The following is a 19,523-nucleotide window of genomic DNA, read 5'->3' on the forward strand; positions in this document are numbered from 1 at the left end:
ACTAAAGTTGAGGTAGCAGCAGCCTGCCTCCTAAAAAGGATAGTAGCTGGGAAAATGGGAATTGCACCATTTAACTTCAATTGGAAGACCAAACATGCAGTGGTAGACAAATACACAGGCCTAAGGAAATTAAATGGAACTCTTATTACACTGCACAGTCAAATCAATAAGGCTCTTAGTGGAGAATCATTTGACAGTGCCAATCCATCTACAAACACAAGCCAAAAAAGAAATAAGAATTAAGAATGTCATGAAGGAGGACACAATGGAGTCAGAAGAAAGATCATGTGTATCCCACATAGTAGCAGTACCCAAAATCAAATGCAGAAACACATTGACAAATGTGTATACAATAGTTAAGCAAACTCAGACATAGAAAGAGAACACAAACCAGGGCTATACATTTACCACATAGGTGACCACAATGAAGCAGAGTTCTTCTCAAAACTAGACCTCCACAAGAAATACCATTAACTGAGACTCGACCTACAGTCAAGAAACATTACAACATTTGCAACACACTTAGATCTACAACAATACGATCGACTGAGCTTTGAGGTGTCCTTGCCAGATGAAATTCTCCAAGAAGCAATAAGAAACATGATGGAACAGGTCCAAAAAAGTTTCAAATACATCGATGGAATTATGGCCTATGGAAGAGGAACATGAAAGGGCCATGGATGATTCATGCAGGTCTTTCATGCAATGGAGGTAGGCTCGATCCTGAATGAAGACAAAGGCAACTTCAACAAGAGAAAAATGTTTTTCGATACATAGGGCCTCATTACGAATCAGGCGTTAAGGGAAGGTCCCTTAGCGCCATGGTGAGTTTAACGCCTGCTTTTTGCAGGCGTTAAAATCCATGGCGCTAATGGACCTTGGAGATAATTACGGCACCGTAATTTAGGGTGGCGTAATTATCTCCTTCCCCACTCCCATTATGCCCTATGGGGCAAAAATGGGAATGGGGAAGGGTAAAATGGGAAATGGGGATTTACCGCCCCACTCACCTTGGAATGGGGCGGTAAATCCACCATCCACCATGGTGTAAACGTGGTTTACACCATGGTGGTAAGGGTACGACCCAGGCGGTAACTTACCGCCTGGGTCTTAATGAGGCCCATATTCTCTGAAGGAGGCATGCAACCAGACCCAGGAAAAGTATCAATGATAGTGGAAACACCCACGCCATTAGAAATAGGAGACATGAGCTTCTTTCTAGGAATGACCAGTTACTGCTCAAGATACAAAAACGGGTATACCGCAATATACATGCTGTGAAGGGAACTCAAGAAAGCAGACAGATAATTGAAAATGTCTCCAGAATGTGAGGGAACATTCAGGAAAATAATGGCAAAGTAGCAGTGGACAAACAAATGTCCTACGTCGACCCCTCCTAATGCACTGAGTTAACAATGGCAGCCTGCCACATAGGGCTGAGGACATTACTTAGCAAACATAAACAAAGGACAAATATGCATGAACCATCATATACTATACACACAGGAAGCTCAGAGGAGTAGGAACTGCACCAAACAACCAGAAAATGAGAGTATGGAGGTGGTATTGGCCCATGAATACAACCACATGTTCACATATAGGAAGACCTGTACGATAGTAACATGCCATTGCTAACAATTTGTTTGTGACAGAATGCCACCTGGCCTGGGTATTTAAGCCCACCCTTTTTGATTTGTATAAATATATAGTGATGCAGGTACTTCTGTCTCTGAAATGGGGTTCTGCTAATCAGACTCCCATTTCAAAACTGGTCTTACCAAAATTATAATGCACAGAGGTGCTTTGCTGTAACCAGTTTACTGACATGACAGCACCAGCACTGCTGAGGCAAAAAGCAAATCCAAAGATCACATGTGTATACTTGATAACTGCTGGAATACAAACCTCGTATCTATATTGTAGTAATTGTTAGTCTTAATGGTTGTGTCATGGTCACTTATAAAAATCACAAAATTAGGAAGCCACATCAATTTGATTAGGGCTTGTCCATAACTTGATGTTTATTGCCATGTAGGCTGGCTGCCTCTACAGCTGCCTTGTGGAACAATAGGCAGGATGCTGCCTCCTTTGATTCTCCAGTAGGGAGGAAAACACCTTCCCCCAGTGAATAGGAGACCTCCTGGGCTTTGAAGGTAGTACTGACATTACAAAGCCAGCCACACACAAGGTTTCTGATCACTGGAATAAATGAATGAATAGGCATGGGATGTGGGTGGTGTTAGACTAGCCAGAGAGCGAAGGTTAGCCTGCAGAATGTCCCACAATCTTGCTTTATGGTAGGGTTCTCCTCCCTTTCCTGCCCCCCTCCATGTTCTGCAAGCAAGGTACTTTGGGTGTGATGTCACAAGGAAAAGGGCCTTTGTAACACAAAGGGGGATTGGACCCCTCGCAGCAGGCTTGCTTGTGAGGCGCCCACTCATTCTTTGGTTCATTCCTGAACTCTAAGAACAAGAAGAATAGACCTTTGGACCTCTGTTAGGAGTACAGTGCATTCCAAAGTCCTCTGCCAGGGAGGTGAATAAAGAAGGCATCCAAGGCAGAGGATAGCTCTGCTCCCTAACCATGCCCATGGTGCATATGGAGTGAACTACTGTTTGTTCAAGGCCTTACTCAGGCAGCACTAGAACCATGACCATGTCACCCGAGTTGTAGGAACACCTGTAGGTGTGAGCCAAACTACTGGAGTGCGAGTGCCTCAATTGACTCACCTTATCCTGAGCCCATGGATTGTGACTCACAGCAACCCAGAAGTCCAAAATCAGCTGCAAACCTGGCTCACTATTCTGAGCCTCTCCGAGCCACTTCAACCATCTGTGGGATCCTTCAAGATGACACAGCAGCTGGGGTGCTGCTTTTGGCACTCCACAAACTTAGAACTGCTTAATTGCATCTTCACGCTTTCTCAGCACCAGCTCACAACAGTAGAAATTACCACTGCCTCGACTCGAGCACCGGCCCAAAGCATTGAAAGCATCTAATGGGCCAAACTTAGGGAGCATCATATTAAATCCAACAGAGCCTCATCTAAAACTGACTCGACCGAGTCGAATGATGGAAACCATTGTGTCAATCACCAACTTCACCCAGTGGAAGCATCTGTTCTATCAGACTCAACAGCTGACTGAAACCTTTTGAAATCCATTGACATGCATTGTCTCGAGTACCATCTCGATCCACACAGAGCCCTATCTCGACACCGACTCAATGCAGACTGCCCACTGGTTCACCATTATTTACCCCATCTCGACACTGGCTAAACTGCAGGAAAGCATCTAGAAGCCTGGCTCTATGCTGTAGAGCCCCAGTGACAAAGACATAAGGCACTGTGAAGGTGCCCTGTGGTCTTCTAATGGGATCATAGTGACTTTTTAAGCCCCTTTCGCTGCCATTATATTAAAATAAATTTGCTTGAAGAATGACATTGTGCCAATTGTGTACCCGAACACTGCTGTTCATCTAACCAGTAGACTAATCTACAGCTGGGTTTTTGCTGGTGTTTTAGTTAGTTATTTGCATTTTTTGGTGTATAAATAAAACTCTATAGTTTTGAACAGACATTCTTTCATTTTGGTCTATAGTACTTAAGTTTTTAGATTGCTACTCCTATCACCTAACACCCCTCCTGAAGATATACCCTGCCCTCTTCCTTTGCTACCACACAAGCCAAAGAAGGTATACCTTTTTGTGCTGTGTCTATTTTACCGTTATGTTTGGAATCACTGCTGGTCTGGCAATAGTGTGAGGCTGAGTAGCCGGTATAGCCACTACTCAACCCTGTAATTTTGCAGAACAGTAGTAATTTCATCACATTCTGGCAAACTCAAATGAATATGCTCACTGATGCCAGAAATAGAGTGGCGGTACTAGGACTGTTGGAGTATGACTTAAAAACAATACAAGAAAGGCAATGAATACATCATAGCAGACTTAATATCATTACTTCCACTCTCAAAGACAATGACAACATCACTGTCAGAAGAATTCATCAACTTCATCACGTAAACGTGTGTATGCAGCAACTACTACATTGCCAGATATATCGGGAAACGCTAAGAAAGACCCAACACTACTACAGTTAAAAAGATTCATGTCAGGACAAACATGGAGGAATTTCACAGAAGGAAGATACCTGCCAGCGGTTAACAAAGGGGAAATGAAGGCACATGAGATAATACATTATGAACTGATAAGCAGCAAATGCTGCTGCTGGAAAAGGAGCGGCTGAAGGAATATGGGCAAGGAGAAAAGAAAACAGCAGAAAATGGTGACCAGGCACCACACCATTCAGGCAGGAGGGTGAGCGCTACAGAGATGATTAAAACACAGATGTGAACAAATGAAGATCAATGTTGCAAATATAAGATATTTGTGGATGTGAACCCCAACCCCCACTTTTCCAAATAGGTGGATGTCCCTGGTAAGAGGAAACCACTGCTTGTGTTCGGCAACAGGACAGGAAGTAGTGGATAGAAGCCCACTTTCCACACCGCGTCCGTGATACAATGATATTTGAAGGTCGACTCCACATGTGTAGGTCACTTGCAAATATTCCCAAGGATAAGGTAGATACTCAAAGTCTTACCTAGATGGTGTGCTTTCCTAGTATTGAGCACAGTCAGATGAGACACAGGGCACACAAACACACACAAATACTAAGGGGGCATAGAATGCTGTTATATCAGCATTTAGAAGGGAAGCAAACGGATCTAAGAGGCCATGTGGCAGTTCCGTGGAAAGTAGCACACACCCACACAGATACAAAAAGACATCACACTTAGGTGCCATAGAATGCTGCCAACCCTAAGCACTCAGAGAACCTTCGCTGATCCAGGTGTCACAAGAGGGTGAGAAAGCTGACCACCTTGAGTGAATGGACTTCCATTGTCACGGAAAGCTGAAAACCTCAGAACCCAGTGAGACCCCAGCCATCTAGGAAATTACACTCAGGTTGCATGGAAGGCTGTGAATCACCAACCAAATTAAGGCAACAGACTTACACTAATGCACACACACAGAGTTCAAACTCAGTGGCAATGGACATTTTCAAAACCTGATTGAGTTGGTGGAGAGAAACACATAAACTCAGGGAACGGACCTGCACTTACATTTACACAGTGAAACCCATAGACACACAATGATATTAAGCTCAATTGCCATGCATGAACAGCATGAAGGAACAGAGTCCCATTAACACTGACTGTGATGAATTCCATTAATTAATTAATTCATATTTTATAATGTGCTTAAGACTAGGGACTAGTCTCTAAGCACGGGATGGGGATTCAAACCTGTGTTTCTATGCATTGTCTGGCTTCCAAGATAAATGTGTTGCCCTTGAGCTATCCTCCCGGCCCTCGGGCAAGGGTATGAACCCTCTGTCTTTTTATTTTGATTCATTAATAAAATGATGCAGGTAATTCCACCTCCGAAAGGGTGATCTGATGATCACATTCCACTTTCACAATCTCCATGCCAAAAGAATATTGCCTTACTGCATTGGTATCGTAATCTGCAGTGCCTGCTCTACCAGTGGCCCAGGGGCCCAGGGCATGTTCAGAGGTCACAGATGCCCATTTTACAGCTCCAGCGCTGGGGATCCATTTAAGATATGCTCCCCTGCACCAACACTGTGATGATCACAACAAGTCCATGCTGGTGGCAAAGCAAACTGTAAAATAAGCCATGCCTGAGTTAAGGAATGGTGCATGGCCCTACTTATGAGAATTGCAGATGCATCCAATTATATCATACATGTGTCAGCTCCTGTGAGCCCGCTCATCTGTGGACGGTGATGTTCATTCTGGCCAGACAGGCTGATCCTGCTAATGTGAAAGGACAGGAACTCGAGGGTAGGTAACACTGTCCTTCAGAGACAGGCGCACAACAGGCAGCTGTCCTGGGCACATGCATCAAAGGAGCACACTGATTCAATGGGAGTAGCCTCACACTAGGGTGCTGCATTTCTAAAGGCCTTTGATCCTAGTTAGAAGGGAAGGGTGTTGGGCTAGTGTAGACAGGCGAGCTCTGTATCGTTGGAGAAGACTTTCACCATCTTGTTTCTCCCTGCCTCCCTCATTCCTTTCCCCTCCACTTTCTCTAAAGCAAAGCACTTTGGGTGTGATGTCAGAAGGCAAAATCCATGTCTTTCAAGAACAGGGATTGGGCCACTAAGGCAGGCTAGCTTTATCCCAATCACCTGTGAGCTTTTGTCTTTAAATGAAAGGTCTCCGACCACTTTTTTGAAGCATCTTGGAATCATCTTCTGAACTTCATCCCTTGATGAAGATGACATTGGGTGCTGCTGGGAGAGCAGTCCTTTCTCAAGTCCTCCAGTTGTGAGGTCAAGGCACAGATGTGTTATGTCCCTTACCCTTCCCCAGGGACCAACGGGGTGAACTCTGCTGCTGGATCAAGACCTGCATCTCTGCCAGCCACATTGTTGCCTGAGACCTCAGGGTGCTGCAGGACCCCTGAAGGTGTGTGCCAGTCTCCGCAGTGTTTCGGAGCCTGAGAACAGGAACCCATCTTGTCCCTGATCCCTGAGTCTCTGGAGTGGAGCTCACTGCAACCTGAGAAGTGACCTGCTGCTGGAGCACGACCTGCCTCTCTGCCAGCCACAGAGGTACCCCTGATCTTATTGTGTTGAAGGACCCCTGCAGTTTTGTGCCAGACTACAAAGTGTTTGAGAGTATGGGAAAAATACTCATCTTGTCCCGTAGCTCGTGGATTGGTACTCAGAGCACCTTGAGAGCCAAGACAGCAGAGATCCTAGTGTTTTTGCCATTGACCTGCTTGAAGCTGTTTTCAAGAAACGTTTGACACATATGAATCACCAGGACCCTCCGTTGCTGCCTTTTGCACTCTCCCAATCTTCTAGTTGCCCGTACAGCGCCAAGCAGTCTGGTTTGGCACTGCTGCACCACCAAACACTGCAGAACTGTACTATTGATTGTTAACTGCCCTCTTGGAATCTTCTAGTTGCCCGTACAGCGCCAAGCAGTCTGGTTTGGCACTGCTGCACCACCAAGCACTGCAGAACTGTACTATTGATTGTTAACTGCCCTCTTGGAAACTGGTTAGGTCACTTATATCCCTTTTGCAAACTCAAGAAGTACATTGTGGTCTTTCTCCAACTGTCTCATTACCCAGAGTGCTGCATCTATTCTATTTTGCATATTCTGCTCCTTCAAGGTGGTGGGTTTTTACAGTGTATTCTAGTAGGTTATTATTGTACATAGTGTGTTTGATTAAAATATATATTTGTATAGAAACTTGAATGGATGTTACTTTTCTTGGACTTTTATACTTCACTGTTTGGGTTGCAACTGAACACCATTCACACCCCTCTTGAGAGTGTAGCCCTCCCTCGGGCCCTTGTAACCATAAAAAGACAAAGGAGGTCTATCCCTTAAATGTGCCTGTTTAAACTGTATGATGTGCTGGCTCTTGGTTTGTAGAAGTGTGAGGGCTGAGTGGCCGTTTTCGCCTCTAGTTATCCGTGTACTCCTGCAGGGAAGAAGTTAATTGGTCACACTGGCATACAGGGTTCACAGAAGGCTGACAGCCTGACTGGCCCACACCCTCTGGACGTCTACACCTCTTCTTAGCTTGCCACATAACGACATCACATTTATGTTCTCATGGAAGGTTTCGAAACCTGACCACTTTGAGGAAGCAGAATCACGCCAAAAGTAACACTAAGCTAAGCTGTTGCTGAAGGCTTGCAAAGCCTAACCACTCTGAGACAACTCTATTCCTCTCTGCCCTGCTCCCTCCCGGTATACCTCCCCCCTGCTCAAAACTGGCCCTTACCCACCCTCACCCATATAAAAAACATAACTGCGTCCTGTCTTTCCTTCACTCCATACCCCAACACTGTGTTTTACAACTGTATCATCAACACTGAAATAAACACTGTGAAGGAAAACACCACCATTACTTTCACGGGTTGTTCCTCCACAGCATGCAGCGTTCTGTACCAACCGATTTTCAATCACCCGCCATTTGCAATTCTTAAGATAAATATCCAGGAGTATATCCCCCTCCCCAACAGCGATAAACTAATTATCTGCATACAGAGCTCTGCCTGAATCAATTTAACTTAATCACGCGTGATTGTAAAAGCAAACACTACTCACTGCAGCTGTGTGGCAGCTTGGGAATGGACGTCATGCTACAAACAGACTATTAAAATAAACCAATGCAAGTTAGTGCCTGCAAAATATCTCAGCACGATGCAACTCTCGAGAATTACCCACTGGTCCCCAAGTTCAAATCCCCTTTAGGGAAGAAACAAAAAATGTGTCATTCCATGCTGTTTCAGGAATAGTGCTCAGCGTGGCAAAAGTAAGGGAACGATGGTGGGTTTTCCCGAGTAGCAGGAAAGTAGGAAACATGCCCATTTCGGCCTCTGCCTGAGACAATAGGCCAAGCTCACCAAGCACAATAAGGGTGTTGAGGAAGCTCTGGGTCAGAGCGGAAACCCGCTTCAGGCAAGTCTCGCAGCTGTCAGCCACAGGAGCCCATGCAAATGCATATTGCGCTTTATAAATGCTGTAATGTATAACATTCCTTTCTTCCGTTAGGGGTAGTTCTGATAATACAGGATTTCCGTTGTTTTTGACGTCTTCATGTGGTATCTAATTTCTACCGTGTGTTGTCTCCTTTCCTCTGTCCCCATTTAGTACTTTTTTCAAGCTTCGTTGAACCTTTACTCAATGTGGTGTGCGCCATTGCCTGCACTATCCTCCCCCTTTCAGAGAAAGAAAAAAAAGTCTCTGACAGAATTTAGCCTTACATTTACTGCCACCTAGTGGCATATGCTTTAAATAAAGTTATAATTGTGAAGTTGCCATTACTTAATTGCGGGCCTAAATTTGATTTGATGGCTAGGAATTATCCTGGAATACATTCGTTAATCCAACCTTATTTCCTTTAGCGGGTAATAGTTACTTGTTTTGCGGAATGTTTATGAGTACAGGCACAGCTTGATTGATTTGCCAGATATGCAATCCTTCTAGGCTACAGAGGCTAAAAGACAAGAACTCTCCTGTGAAAATCTGGAAAGACTATGTGCCCGATTCATGGAAATCTGTGCATTTCTCCCGCATTGCCGCATAGCAAGAACGACACTGCGCAAGCCTGCACGCAGAATAAAAAATGCATGCCCCGCGTATTCATGGAATTCACTGCGCAAAGTAACCGTATTCACCCTCACGCAAAACATAAACAGCCAGACCGGCTACCTTTGCGTGCTCTCCCGGGCATGATTACATGTACCCTTCGAACAGTGTGTGGGGTCCCCCGCAAGCAGGCCTGCATCTCTTAGAACCTGCGCAGGGTCATCCGTAACTGTTGCCGGCACCCCGACAACATGCGTATGAAAATTTGCAACTCAGTTTGAACTCAGGAATATCTGCATGTGAACCCCTGTAAACCTTTCCTGCACCCCGCTACACTGCGTACATGCACCCCTAAGTTTGATCGGGAACTAGGTTGCGTACATGCACCCCTAAATCCAACATGCAAAGCCACCTCCGTGCTGCGATTTATATGCGCAAGTGTATTTACGCCTGCCTCGGGTGTCATAGAGATGGAGGGATTTGCATTGGTATTTCTAGGCCGGGAGGCTGCCTGGTTGATTCCATGAATATGTGTCATTTGGCGCAATTGTGGGTGTGCGATGGTCTGCCTGCGGGCCGTGCCTCGGCACTCCCACTTTTTCACATGTTCTTCCCCATTTTCTGCACTCTTCCCAGCCCACTGCGCAAGTCATGCCCACGCTCTGCATGGTGCCTCACACAAGATACTCGACGGCTCGCAGAGATGTGCCGAGCCTGCCCAAACTCCATGCAAGTCCGGGAAAAGTCCAGCGAATTCGATTCCATGAATCGACAAACAGGATTTTTCATGTAGTTTGGCACGCAAGTTCCCTAGTTCCTGTGCGAATAATTCCATGAATCTGCCCATCTTTCAATGCCATTACCACCTCATGACTTCCTCGTCCCGATCCTTACTTATCTGAGGTCCTCCCACCTCACAGACAGGTGTCCTGTTTGCACATAATCTAAAGACACCTCCCCATTTATAAAGATGGCCAGGTGTCCCGGATTTGCAGGGACAGTCCGGATTTTAAATCCCCGTCCTGGGGTCTGATACTTTCCCCGGAATTAAATACTTGTCCTGGGTAGAGAGAGAGAAGGTCAGGTGAGCATTCACACTAAAGGAAACATTTTCACGTTCCCACTGCTACTGGCCCTCATCTATCAAGACATCAACGGGGTAGGTTGTATGTTGCACATCTGCTGTCTCTGCTGCCTCAAACTTGCTACAGCGTTTTTCTCTGCAACACTGGCTCTTGTGACAGGTCTCTTTTCATAGAGGACAAGCATGCTCGAGGGCAACAGACGGACTGCATCACTAACATCCAGGGCTTTAAATGGGCCAGGGCTAGCTGGGACAGAACCCGGTTGTCTCAAAAATCTTCTTTTGAGCAATGTCTCTGCCTTACTTCCCCTAAAAGACCACTACCAATTTACCACTGTATGCGCAGGCTTCCATCGCCACACTCTAGCCAAAAAAAAGAAGTGTTCTTAGCTTTTAAGTGTCCCTTGGTGGTCTAGCCAGGAAGGTCTGTCTATCTGTCACTATTTTCTACCCCCACCTCCTTCGACTGCATTATTCAGCCGTGGATTATGAGGGCTTAGCAGCTGGATACGCCATCAAATGTTGTTTGCTTCCTTTCACAGTGACTAATTGTGGACAGTAGACAGTAACAGACAAGGCAGAGTCTCCCATGTTGCAGTTGGGGGGGGTTGACATTTCACGAAATCTCCACCCCCTGGGCCACACCCTTAGCCCTCTCCCCGCCCCGCAGCCCCCATAAAACCACTGAGGACCGTGCTTTGTCTGCTGCAGGCTGCAACTTTTCTACTTTAAGAAATGTGTCTATTTTTAAAAGGGTTGGAATACTGTGTTATCACGACTAGCAAATAGTGAAGATTTCTTTTTGCTTTAAAGAACTGTATCTTCATTGTTAATATCTTATTATACACGTGTGCATTAAGGGTATTAAAACTGGAGCTCCTGTGATATTTTTTTTAAAAAACATAACCTGCACAGTTCATATTGACAAAACTGTATTCCAATTTATCTAAAAACATTGACTGAATTATTGTATACTGTCACAGAGTAAAATAGTTTTCTCGAAGTGTAAACTACCTGTTGAATTTCTACAATTTACAGTATATTTGGCGTTTTCTGAAATGAAAGCCAAGCACCCTTTAAGCCATTCCTATCACTCATTAGGCCACACCGCTTCCTAGGGCCCCATTACTTCTTAACCCACTTAAAGCACTGTTCCCACCCCCATGAACGTTCCTGTCCCACCCTAGAATAATAGGCATCGGTCACAGAACAGAACAGGAACTTCAACGCAGTAAATGGAAGAGGCCATGTGCATAAACACTGTTGTGTGCACACATCCACAATCGGAGCACTCCGGGGGCCAGATTACAGAAACATTGCACTGGTGCAAGTACAAAGTTGCACAGTATTAGCATTAGGGCAAAGTTTGCCCTTTTTTTCAAAACACTAGGACATATTAGAAAATGATTGCACCATGACAAGTCCAGTTTGGCATGTTATAAGCACTAGGGCAAAAATTGCCAAAATGCAAAGGAGAAACATTTTTGATGCGTTTTTTAAAAAGGCAAAGTTTGCCCTAGTGCTAATACCATTCCTTATTAGCACTAGGGAAAAATTTACCAGGTTATTTTTTTTATTTTTTACATTTAAAAAAGTGCACAAAGCAGCCCTTAGGCATCGTAGCGCTCCCAATAATGCAGTGAAAATGTATCTTTTGTGCCCAAGTGCAATTGTTGAGCCAATTTAGCCAAATGCGAAATCACTGCAAACTTTTTAGCGCACGAAAAACGCGATTACAGAAAAGATATAAGGCGTTCCTAGCATGTACGGTTCAAAAGTTACAGAGGTTTTAGTAGAGGTCGATTTTTCTCAAAAAGGGTCAAGATTTTACAAATGGGATTGCGCTTTTGAAGATTTATCAACAAGGATGGGCTTATACTAAGGGACTATGAAGATGCAAGATACCCAACAGCCAGCCACCAGAGCAGCGACGCCTCCGCTCCGACTTTTGTCCACCAGGACACTTGACTTTCTTCAGAAAAATATCAGCACACAGATGATTATCACTACAATTATCACAGGATTATGTGGATGGGAGAAGGATTTCAGGATAGACAAAAGAGATTCTATAATGCAGTCTGGATTTGTTGGAATGGGTTGGATTGGATTACTTAATAATAAGAGGTTGGTTATGGACAGTTCTACGCTAAATACTCACAACTCTGGTTTCGAATGGACCCGTCAGAGATTTGGTCAAAGGTTTGGCTGGAATTCGCTCGCCACCGGACAGGTTTCAGTCACTTGGTTCTGCTCTCAGCAATGCACTCTGGTCTGCATGGCCTCTTGGACTGGATCTGACAGGTTCTGGGTTACAGCTCTGCTCTACTGATCTGGATCTCGGGGTTCTAGCAAGGGTTCTTAGCTCTGTCCCGGGAGGATAGCTTAGCGGTAACGTGTCACCTTGGAAGCAAGATGACAGAAGCAACACAGGTTCGATCCCCGGGTCCGCGCTTAGAAACCTGTGGGTATTTAGGCGCATTATAAATACGCAACTAAGACAAAAAAAAGAACAATTACGCAACAAAAAAAAAATTCCTGTAACAGCACCTCGATGCCCGCGGGCTGTGTGAGTGCTTTAAAAATGCAAATAAATAAAATAAAATAAAATAAGAAGCAGCCAAAACAGCACAGTCAGGCTGTTGAATTGGTTAGGCCCTGTGGAAGTTTTAGGGGTTAAAATCAGGTGGCAAGATTTTAAGGCCCGCTGAGAAGGGTTCAGCTTTTTGGGTTGGGCCTCTGCTTCAGGGTTCTGTAGTCTGGATCTGGGTTCTGGAGTCTGGATATGGGTTCTTCCTGTCTGGATATGGGTTCTTCCTGCAGAGTGCTTCGCCGATAGATCAGTGAGGGGTGAATGTGTGTCTATGGGTCCTCAACAGTCCCTCTTTATCCATCTTTCAAAGGGGTGGGGAGGCTGATTATACTATGCCCAAGCCTCTAAGAATCTGATAGGTCAGATAATTCCCTCTCCCCTGATTTGAGAAGGGAACAGTGTGTCATGATGTGTCAGAGTGACACAGTGTTTATGGTCCAGAGAAAAAAAACTCCCCTTTGTTTCTACCCATAAAATTTTCCCCAAAAACATATTTCCAATATCCCCCAACTTGTAAATAATACATATTTATATTACAGATTAACTAAGGTACGTTTCTGTCAAAACCTCATCTTCCTATGAGTTTTGGTTCACAAAGGACAGTTTTTCACGCTTTTAGGTGGTTACTCAGTGTTAGTTCTGTACCAATTTTTTTACATACATGCACATACTATCTGGGCTTATCCCTGTAAATTTTCATATTCCTAACATAATCACAATAGCTAGAATATGAACATTTCCGTGGTTCAGTCTCTGAATTTCGCACAGATTCCAGATAAGTTTTAAACTGTGAGCGCACATTTCATTTTAATAACCTATAAATTCCATATTTTTATCAGTTCAGTACAATTTGCTATAAGTCTTTTTCTCAAACATCTTTTCTGTGCTTTCTGAATCCACAAACGGTTTGTCTCCGCCTCCAAGGTCTTTGCTGGGCCAGAGAGTCACATGGGCTTGTCTTCTTGGGCAGTTGGTTTCTGTTCACACCCGAATTAGCATTTTCTTTCAGTTCAAGGAGCCTATTGTCTCTTTCCCAGAGCAGCAGAGCATGTCTCCTCCTCTTCTCATTAGCATCCAAATGAGATATCCTCTCCTTTTGGTGGGAAGGAAAAGGGTGGTGTGTTCTCAGTGGGGGAAAACCTCTTTGAAGTTTTAGCTGAATCAGGTTACCTTATAGTCAATTGTGACATTGTTCCTTGTGAAAAATTACAGTTACAAATTTGAAATAAGCAAACATATCTTCAATTCCAGTCTTTTTCAACATGAAAATCAATAGTGGCACCCTATATTGCATTTGATGGAATTGCCTTCTTTCCCCACACTTAAATTTTGATACACAAGTTTACATGACAGGTTTAGAGATCACCAGCTTCTGACAGAGGCGAGTTGCGGTATTGCGCCTATTTTCAACATATTTTCCCAAGCCAGCATCTTTAAATGTGGATTTTCTTCTGATAAATGTACTTCTGCTGATATTATATTTATGTGGATTCTTGAAGCAAAATGATGTTTAGCATCCAACAAGGAGGTTGGATCTTTTGTGTGGTTTGTGAACCATTATTTTTGCAGATTTGACAATCAAGAAAAACGGATTTCCAAACAGCTCTGTGTTTCTTTTGCAATCAGCATTGCTTTTTCAAGTAGTTTCAGGCTACTCTGTGGGTAGCCCAATGGTGGGTTTTGGGCAGTGGTCTCCTGTGTTACCACTGACATAGGCAAAAGTGGATTGTCGGCCTATTTTTCAGGTTTTTCCTGCGCACTTCTGGGTGATTTTAGAGTGCATAATGCTTACCAGCGGCCATTCTGATGTTCCTGATGCACGCAGCGCACAGGAATGTTGCAGGGCCTGGACTAGTGGGTTAAAACATCCCACAAGCCCCCCCTCTTGCGATTTGGCCTTGATCATCCATCAATGGGAATTCGCAAGACTGGGATATCAGTTTCATCTCTTCTGATTCCACAAATGGCAAAGTTCATCATCTTTTCCTCCATCAGGGGTGGATCGATCGGTTCTCCTCGCCAGTCCTGATGTGTGTATTGAACGATACTCCAGGCCCCTCGGATCTTTGCTCCCGGTCCCCGGGTAGTCCTCCTTGGATAGTCTCCATGGTTTCCAATCAACTATGGTGACAAAGCAAAAACATATTTGTAGACATTTCCCCACCACTATTAATTTAGTGGGGCGGACACATATATTTTGATATATCAGGACACATTTTTATATTGTAATCATGGACTGTATAAGGAGTATTTTATAGTTGGAGTTTTATGGAGCTGGAGTGGCCCCCTCTGGGGTTCCAGAAGACTCCTCCAGTTGCTGCAGAGTGTGCCTAGGATGGCAGCACTTTAGTTGGTTAATATGGACCCACCTATCTTCCCCCTCTGCCAAACTGCCTTTGGGGATGCAGATTTTGTAGATGACTGGTGAGATTTTGTCTACAACTTCAAAAGGACCCATCCAGGTAGGCAAAAATGTGCGCTGTGTGGCCTGGTTCCTTTGAAAATTGTATAAGTAGAACCGGTTTCCTACATTGTTTTCTTTTCTGATAGTCTTTAAGTCGTAGTGGGTCTTCATGCTGTCTGCAGATCTCTCTAGATTTCACTGAGCATAGGCAAAAGCATGTTGAAGGTGTTTTCTTAGATTTTCAACATACTCATGAGTTGTGGAGGCATTGATCAATGTTTGCTCTTGGGTTCTGTAGAGCAGATACTGGGGAAGCACCATCCTGCATCCAGTCATCAGCTCAAATGGTGACATTTTAGTTGCAAATGAAGGGGTAGATCTGATGGCCACTAGGACAAGAGGTAATCGAATATCCCAACTTGGCCCAGAATCTGCCACAAACTTTTTTAATATGCTCACAATTGTTTTGTTGTATCTCTCTACTACACCACTAGAGGCTGCCGGTAAGCAATGTGCAGCTTCCTTTTGACCCCAAGTATCTCCCACATCTTTGCCATTACTTCGCTGGTGAAATGGCTACCTCGGTCTGACTCGATCCATTGGGGTAGTCCAAAACACAAAAAGATGTGGTTGATCATCAGGGCAGCTGCTGTTTCTGCCTTGCAGTTTGGGGCCGGGAGACATTCTACCCATTTAGTAAACAAGCATGTCACTGTCAACATGTACTTATTTCCCCTAGAGGAGCGAATCACGGGCCCGATAAAATCGGCTTGCAAATCTGACCATGGCAGTGTCATCCCCCTCTTTTGGAGAGGCGCACAATGTGTGAGGGATGTTGGCTGAAATTGTGCACACACAAGACACCCCTTCATGTATTGGTTGAGGTCCTGCCCCATGTGTGCCCAGTATGCAACCTCTCTTAAGATTTCAAGTGTTGTATGAAACCCCCTATGACCGGCAGTTGCCGCATCATGGGCGTGACTTAACATCAGGATTCGGAATGAGGTAGGGACCCCCCACTGATCATGGCCAGCTAGGGATCTCCTGACCAACAAACCGTCTTGGATTCGGAACATTTTTGGACATTTCATCAACACTCCGAGATCCTCTTTCCCTATGTAATCGGTATCCGTCAAGGGAAAATTCTTAGGGTCCTCAATGTGTTGATAAAACTTAACAATTATTGGATACCCTTTTTGAGCCATAATCAAATCAGCATCTGGGGTCTCCTTACTCCATTGTGCAGTTGAGAGATCACTGTGACCATTTGTCTGGGACCTAGTGATAGCAGTGACCTGGATTTCCCTGAACAGGGATTCGATCTCAAGTAGATCCCCTTGTAAGGCTCTGGTTTTGGCCAGCTGATCAGCTAAGTCATTTCCAGTTTTGTCTGGTCCCTCTACTTGATCTTTTTCCAGTAGATGGTCATCCCATTCGAGGTGACCAGATCATCAATAGTTTGAATTAATTTCCCATGTTTCAAGGGTTTGTTATTAGCATATAACATGCCTCTGGTTTTCCAGTTAACCAGGTGCTCCACAAACCAGTTCCGTAAATCATGCAAATCTGTGATTATGACCAGTTCGTGGAGTTGATGTTCGACAGCAGTGAGGATGGCTTGATGCACAGCCATCAACTCTGCCACTTTTCTACTTCGGGGACCAATCTTGTACCCAGCAGAGGGTTCTGGGGTCTCATTCCCCCATGCATTCCCTACTCCGGCCACAAGTTCTTTTTCCCCATTGTTGTCAACATGATAAGAGCATCCATCCACATAGACAGTGGGCATTCCCTCACACTTGTCTTCTTCAAAGACTTTGTGTGGGGAATAGAGGTATGCCTCCATGTTGTCCTTGATTTTTAGACTCTCATCCTCAAGACAGTTTTCTCTGGCACAATCATGCAAGTCAGCCAGACCTTGCGCGAGGTGACTCTTCTTGTTTTGGCCATATCTGACCTCCACAGGAAAGCCTTGCATTGACAGAATCCAGGAAGTACTTCGGGAATTACTCACATTTCCGGCCCGGATTCTGTCACTTTGTAGATATTGCAGAGGCTGGTGTGGAGTCTCCACTATGATGTTTTCCCCCTGGATGAACGGGCGGTAATTCTTCAATGCCCACACTGTTGCCAGGAGGACCTTCTCACAATCGTTGAATTTTTCCTCCACAGAGGATAACGTTTTACTCGCATAGGAGATTACTTTATTGACCTTGTCATGCTTTTGGTATAATACTGCAGTCAAGCATGTATTAGAAAACCCTGTCTCCAAGAAGAACTCCTTGTTTCTGACAGGGTAAGCTAGGCAAGGTGCTTGTGAGAGGCTTCTTTTCAGTTGTCTTACTGCCTCGGCTTGTTCTGGACCCCACTCCCACTTGACCCCCCCTTCAAAAGATGAATCAGGGGTCTTGTGATCTCTGAGTAGCCCTCAATGAACTTTCTACTGTAATTAGTCAGTCCAAGGAGGCTCCTTAGTTCCCGCAGAGTTGTGGGGTCCTTTAGTTTCTGGAGTGCTTCCACTTTCTTTTCCTGGGGACAGAGACCCTGAGGAGTAATCTCATGCCCCAAGAAATTGACACGGGTTCTGCACCACTGTGCCTTTTGAAAGGAAAGTTTTGCTCCGGCAGCCCTCAACTGTGTCAGGACATAACGGATCTCCGCTATGTGTTCCTCCACAGTTGAGCTTTTGATGAGAACATCATCTACATAGGCCACGTTACCCCTCTCACCCAGGTCGGGCATGGCCTTATGTAGAAAAATGTTGAACTCATTGCCGGAGTTGATGTATCTGAAGGGAGTCCGGGTCCATGTGTACTGCTGCCCCCAAAGGTAAAGGCCAGCTTGTATTGGTCCTACCTACTGACAGGTACAGTCCAGTATCCATTGGTCAGGTCTATTGCAGTGAATACCTGTGACCCCTGGATCTGGGCCAGCCCTTGGTCAATGTAGAGAAGAGGCCATCGGGAAGTATGGACCCGTTTGTTGAGCTCCCTAAGGTCGGCGCAGTCTCTCCACTAGCCGTTTGGCTTCAATATCCCCAGCCCCGGATTATTGAAGGTGCTGTCGACTGGACGGATTATCCCACGGGACTCAAGCTTCTTAATTATTTCAGTAAGGGACTCCATTGATGCGAGAGGCAAGCGATATTGCTTCACAAACACTGGGGTCATGCCAGAGTCCGTGGGAATTGTTGTTGTGTGGAAGTCAGTGCGACCACAGTCATACGAGTCCACCGGAAAGAGATCTTGAAAATCCAATAAAACTTGTTTCAGCTTTTGCTTCTGCTCCAGAGTCCCACAGGCATCAGCTAGGTTGACGCTCTCTTCAACTATCTGCCTGCAGCCTGGAAAGACGTCTGGTTTTGCTATCTCAGTGGCCTCCTCCAGCTGGGTGGAGAAGTCCCTAGTTAAAGTGCTGATTTGGACTGGTGGCTTCAGGTGGGGAAGGCAACCCTCATAGACCTGGAAAATCACCTCATCCCTCCTGAAGTCTAAGGTCACATCTTCCTTACCATAAGGGCAGGAAGTGTACACCAGGAAGTTCCCCCCCTGCCGGGTAAAGATCCTGTCTGGTGTTGTGTTGTCATCACTGTCACTGTCAAAACAGTCCTTGGGGATTCGTCCTAACAGTTCATTTCCTAAATCTATGGAAAAATGTCGGTCATCATCCGCCATTCCAATAATGGTGCCTGTGGCTAGAGTGATACTCTTTAAGTCGCTTTTATCCACCTCTATTGGAATGGTGTCATGTTCTATATTGACTAGTGGTGTTGGGTTTACCCCCAACCCTTGCTGTTGGAGGTAAGCATTTAGATGAATATAGGCATCAGGGTTTTTCAATTTCTGTCCTCTTTTAACTTTCACTTCCAGGGAGAATTGTCGGGTCCTTTATGGGATGGTGACTTCCTCTCCGATATGAATTTCAACTGCATAAGGCAGCAATTGTGCTGACCTAAATGCTTTCTCTGGGTCATCAAAGCCCATGGGATTATCCACTAATCGGGACCAAGCTTTGAAGTTTATTAGGTCCAGACTAATGGCAAATCGATTGAGAATGTCACTGCCTAAGTAAAATGCGGCAGTGACTTCTCGCACGACCCAACAATTATGGACTATGCTCTTGTTGTCTATGGAGATTTTGAGCATACACCTGCTTGGCAGGGGATGTTTGGAATTCGGTGTTTCCAGATCCATTTCCCATTCGTCTATCAGTCTAAATGTGGGAATGGCTGGATCTTTTGGGAGTTGGCGGAACATGGCTTCGCTGATGAAGCTCTTACCGTTGTTCACACACACTCGGGTG

The sequence above is a fragment of the Ambystoma mexicanum genome, chromosome 7q, assembly GCF_040938575.1.
Source record: "Ambystoma mexicanum isolate Mex_15411 chromosome 7q, UKY_AmexF1_1, whole genome shotgun sequence".
Taxonomy (NCBI): domain Eukaryota; kingdom Metazoa; phylum Chordata; class Amphibia; order Caudata; family Ambystomatidae; genus Ambystoma; species Ambystoma mexicanum.